The sequence below is a fragment of the Panthera leo genome, chromosome B2, assembly GCF_018350215.1.
Source record: "Panthera leo isolate Ple1 chromosome B2, P.leo_Ple1_pat1.1, whole genome shotgun sequence".
NCBI classification, from domain to species: domain Eukaryota; kingdom Metazoa; phylum Chordata; class Mammalia; order Carnivora; family Felidae; genus Panthera; species Panthera leo.
Window position 1 is genome coordinate 78,271,201 of NC_056683.1, and position 5,908 is coordinate 78,277,108.

Here is a 5,908-nt window from a genome sequence, read left to right on the forward strand (position 1 = left end):
TCACTTGGCCTTCTTATCTCCTTCCAGTTCAAAATACTTGTATCTCTTCATAGCCAACATTCTCTTAGAGCTGCAGTTGGGCTCAACACATTGAAGCCTCACCACCACCTTCTCTGTAAGTTTTAGCCTTTTCCTGGAAAATCAGCTTAGTCTACCCACCATAGCTTCTTTGCTTCCTGTCATAATGCCACCTTCCCTCGTCATAAAGAGAATCTTTGCTTCTCTTGTACCGAGTCACTTTGTGGGGTTGGGGCTTGACACACTTCTTGCAGAAAGTCTGGCGGGTTTTAGAAATGTTCTCCATGATTGTGAGAATGCTATCAGCATTGAAAGAAAAACTCAATAAATACTTCTTGAGTTGAATTGGATATGAATCATTTTATGATGGGTGATCCAAATAGGTGCCACAAAGGGACTATCCATTTAGTGATTGTTGCTTGTTTTATGGAATTTATTCTTGTGATAGTCATTTTATATTTTTTAGCCATCCTTAATTCTTTCCTTCCCCTTTTTCCAACATCCCTGTTGCTAAGTCTCTATCCACTGTATTTTTACAGTCATCCCTCTCTTCCTTCCCATTCCATTGACACTACAGCATCCAAGCCCTTACCATTCTAGGCTTGATAGTTTTTTTTTTCCTCTAGACCTCTGTGCCATTAACCCATTTTACCTCCAATAAGTAGATAGATACTCTTCTTATGCTTATTTGACTCTATTATTTCCCCATTCAAAAAAAAAATCATTGGTAGTGTCTTGATGTATAAAAGGAGAAATCCACATTTCTAAACCTATTCAATGACCCCCTACTACCACATTAGTCTTATTACCAACCCTCTGACTCATCAGTGCAAACTTGTGGTTTCAATTACATCATCCTGCAAACACAGTTTTCATGTTTCCATCTCTCTGTCTTTGTGTAAGTAATTTTCTCTCCTTGAAATGCCCTTCTCTTCTTGGTGCATCTAAATTATATAGATTGTCAAGACTGGTATGGTTCCTTGCAGAAGCAGAACAGGATGGACCTATTACCCAATATTCAGTTCCCATCCAAAATTTGATTTGGATGTCAAGCCTGATGATGTTATACATGTACCAAGAGGGGATGAAGGGTTTGTTACTCACACATAGGACTTTCTATGGAGAGCAAGGCAGGCTCCCAAAGTGGTCTGAAATGACTTGAAAGAGTAGGAAAAGGAGACTATGATTAGGGAGTGGGACTGGGATGAGGGCTCCCACATGGGCTGGGGCTCATGTGGTTTGAACTTACTATCAGCACCAAAGAAGGGGGCAATCAGATTTTGTATCAGCCTGCAGAAGGGGTATAGGAGTGATGAGGCTTGAAAGCCGTCGGTAGTCAAACATCAAAGATGGAGTCAGACTCTTTATTACAAAGACCCAATCCAAATCCCACTGAGCTCCCTAATCCTTTGATATCACTCTTCTTATGAATTCCCAGAATTCAGGATCTGCTGCCTCATTCTGTTCTTTAACTTTCCCTGTATTGAACCCATGGAAATAAATTTAATGATTATAGAGTCATACCTACAAGGAATGAATGAAGGTTTTATAGGTCCTGGAGTTTATACAGTTTTTGATGGTGCCCATTTTATGAAAAAGACTACAAAATAGATACGAGACCTTAGAAGGATTTGTGCTTGTTAGCAGCCCTGAAGCTTCAGCTTCATTAGCTTCGTGGTAAATCTGCCTCTGAATTCCTCTAAAACATTAAAAAATGGATTTAAAAAATTTTTACATGCAGTAAAGTTTACTTTTATTGGTTACAGTTCTTTAAGTGTGTACATATGCATAGATTCTTGTAACCACCATAATAGATAGGGTATTCAGACCCTCCCCGAGCCATGCTTTCATATTTTGATTCTTCCCTAGACTCTAATGCCTTGCATTTGGTAAGAGTTTGTTGTTGATGATGATAGTGAGAAAATGACACTTTATTTTTCAACAGGAATAGATTCCTAGTGATGAACAGAGCCATTAAACATATTTTCTAATAAGGACTACGTAGGAAAACTTCCATTCAACTAAGTCAGAATTTGAAATTTTAAAAAATGATCACGTTTTGGTTTGAGACCCTCAGGGATGAAATTTATGAGATTCAACTACTTTCTATCCCTTTCTGACATTTGACTTAATTGGCACAGCATTATGCTTTGAAATGTAGATGTTTAATAAATACTTGGTGATTTAAATTAGTGGACTAGCTGAATCAGAAATTACTAAGGCAAGCAGCATTCTTTTTAAAACTACGTGTGAAAACATATTTATTTATTTATTTTCATGTGTATTTATTTTTGAGAGAGAGCGACAGAGTGCAAGTGGGGGAGGGGCAGAGAGAGAGAGGGAGACAGAATCTGAAAGCAGGCTCCAGGCTCTGAGCTGTGAGCACAGAGCCTGATACGGGGCTTGAACCCACAAACTGAGAGATCATAACCTGAGCCCAAGTCAGATGCTCAACTGACTGAGCCACCCAGGTGCCCCATATTTATTTGTTTATGGACACATTTGTTTTTCCTGTTCTTTTATTTTATTTATTATTAATTAATTAATTAATTTTTAAAATGTTTATTTTTGAAAGAGAGACAGAGCATGAGAAGAGAAGGGCAGAGAGGGAGAAACAGAATCTGAAGCAGGCTCCAGACTCTGAGCTGTCAGCACAGAGCCCAACTCAGGGCTCAAAGTCATGAATCTCGAGATCATGACCTGAGTCAAAGTAGGGCACTTAACCAACTGAGCCACCTAGGCGCCCCTTTCCTGTTCTTTTAGAGTTCTAGAAACAAGATCAGTAATCACAGTACTACCAAATAAGATCCTTGAAGGAGGGCTGATTTCTCAAATCTAGAGGAAAGCTATGTCTTTTCGAATGAAGCAAACTGAGAGTGGAGAAGGAAAAGTCTTTTGCTGAGACAGCAACTGAAACATATAATAACTACTTTGTAGCCTAAATGCCCCAGTATCCGAAATGATTCTGTATAGTACAAATCCAATTTTGCCCAAGCTCATCTGCAAGTGATGAATACTTAATTTACTGTTTTGACAGAATTGCTACTACTGGACCCTAAATTTTCACTTAATCTGAAATCGAAAATGCCTTTCCAACAGGGAAGGGAGGAAGTGGAATGCTCTTCTCACTTCCTTAATGACTGATGATGCATTGTTTTCAAATACCACTGTGTACCTGACCTTCGGCAGGAAATAATTGTGGCTCGGTTTGTTCATTGCAGAGCAAAGAAGGGTCATACAACTGGGTGTTTCAGATAAAAGTCCAATTAATCTCAAAATAGTTCTTCACTGAGTAAAGAGAAGCGGCTACGAAGGCACAGGCTTTAGCTCCTGAGCACATCTTCTGTCCCTGTGATTAATTGTATTAACCAAACAGTGTTAATTCAGCCTGAGAGGAAGGTCAGCAGTTCCGTTCCCTTCTGTCTTTCCGCTACTCCCTCAATGTCTACCCATCAGAGTCTTGTCAACAACCAGGTGGTTTGCTTGTTTAGTGAGACTACAAACAGAAGTGCTGGTGAGAATTTCAAGAAAAAGCAGTCCTAGGTTTAGCCAGCAGCCAGCCAGTATAGAGTTCTCTAGAGAACTGAGGACATTTTTATCCCTGTCTCTAGGCCTGGGGATTTGAAACAGTGTGATCATTCCCAGAAGCAGAGCACAGGTTTACAAAATGCCATCCTTCATAATAGTGCCATATTATGTTTTTTAAAGCTGGCTAACAATTGCTTTATTCACCTATCTGTGAAAGATTTATCTACAGAAACCAGACTTTTGGCTGTGGATTATTTCCCATTGTGTCTAAAAATGATAAGACTAGTTATTTCTTGTGTTCAACCCTTGTGGGGAATTAGGTGGCCATCCCTTTACCTCTTTGGTTTCACTCTCCTTAATTCCTGGGCATTTACAATCATCCAAATTGTGTTTGATTAGCATAAGCGAGATTTCCCACAAGAGTTTCCTAATACATTTCTTCTGCAATGAAGTCCCGGATGGATACAGTAAGCCCCTTTTGTTCATCCGGTATGTCATTCAAACGGATACCAAAAAGAGATGCATAAGATCATTGGCACTTGGTGATTACAAAGGAATGAGTGGGGTTGCAGGATGCAGTTTAGAAACCAGTGCAGTAATGGTAAAGAGAAAGGCAGGTAGAGGCAACGGAGCCCTTGCTACAGCTATCCTTAAGATCCATGCTGTCAGCCTACTGTTTGAGGGCAAAAACTGATAACAAGGGAGTTGTGATATTTTTTAAAGCACCAAGTCTCTGTAAGATTTGATCAAATAAAGGAAGACTTTATTGCAGCATTAAAGAGAATCTCTTGGATATCTAACGACAGGAACTGCAGGGTGAAGGCGATTCTCTTTCAAGAGCTACATGGCCCTTTCCCCGATGGTGTCTTTGCATTTTGTGATTTTTTTTTTTCTTTTTGGCTGAGAGCTGCATATTTTTCTGGAACTTTATCTGTGTTATCTGTGGAATCTTTTGAGACCTCTGTTGCACTTGAGACTAACAACTCAGGAACTCTAGGAATTATAGTCTCTGCTTGAAGTTTTTCAGACTACACTAGCATGAATTTGGACCACAAGCCATGTGAGCACTGACTTATGGCTATGAACACTCACGGTAGATTGTTTAACCATCCAGTCAGCACTAAGATCAAGAGAGACATGGTCCTCGCTGCCACCTTCCGTAGAACAGGGTCTATGTGTTGCTCATCTGTACACTGAAGGTGTAGTCTTCTGGGCTTCTAGCACTATGTGAGGGGGTCTTCATTTAGACTGTCCACTTTAGATGGGTCCCCAGCCTTGTGCAGCCCTCAAGGCAGAAGCTCAAATGCAAGGATTGGCAGAAACTTTCAGGGTGAAAGCCAGCTTTGGTATTCACTTAACCAAACAGGGTCCCTGCTCTGATTGCATTTTTGGGATCTATAGAAAACTTTATTTTATGCCAGCTCATTGATGCATTTTAAAGCATTAAGAAATTTAGCTGATACTTTAGTTGTCTCGGTTGGGGAGTTGTTTGATAGATCAAGAATTAATCTCACAGTGTCTCCACTTCCCTATGGATATCTCTCAGTGTTCTTTTTTCTATTTGATCAGCTTATTCGGTTTATTCAAAGTTTTTAGTCTTCCAGAATTCCAATGTCCTGTGATTTGGACAGCTAAGGCTTCTTTTGTTCTGACATTACTTCAGTTTCTTCTCTTATTGTTATTTGGCCTGTCACTCCAATTCCCAAATGAAAACTAAGAGAAGATCTAATTTTCAAGTTGAACCATTGAGGTTCCTTGGTCATAGGTCATTGGGTCAGAATGTATGCTGGGTTCAGTTAGGTGTGGTCAGGGTGTGTGTACTGGGGTGCGGGAGTGGTAGGACCATGTGTTATAAAACATGGCCATTGTTTCTTAATAAGGCTGTGGGCACATGGTTTCCCATTGAAGATGCTGTGGGAAGAAACTATAAAACATTTCTAGTACAAAAACCTATAAGAACAATACTCCCTCCTTCTCTGCCTTAAAAACAAAAGATGGGCTATCAGACAGAGATGGTTTCTATCAAGTTCTTCTTTAAAGTGAGACGGGTGACGATTGTGAGGTGACAACATGATAGTCAAAGTGGAATCCTGCATGAGGACTTGTATCAGTGCCATTGCCCTTAAAACGAACTCTGTGTTAATGACTTTTGAAAGACCATGAAATTATTGCAGATACACATGAGAATCAAAATAGATTCACCAAAAACAGCGAGGAACCGTATTAGCAACTTTTATTAAGGAGTCTTTTTTAAGTATTACCGAAGTCCAAGAGCTCTTTTAAGATGCACATTTGTATTTCTACATTAGTACAATAATTGGATAAAATAAGGTATGGCACTGACCCCACCTCTCCCTTCAGC

At 39.7% G+C, this 5,908-nt stretch overlaps 1 pseudogene; it reads right to left on the reverse strand.

The window, feature by feature from the left end:
• LOC122220719 lies at positions 1-304 on the reverse strand (annotated as a pseudogene).
• Between the last annotated feature and the right edge of the window lie 5,604 nt (positions 305-5,908).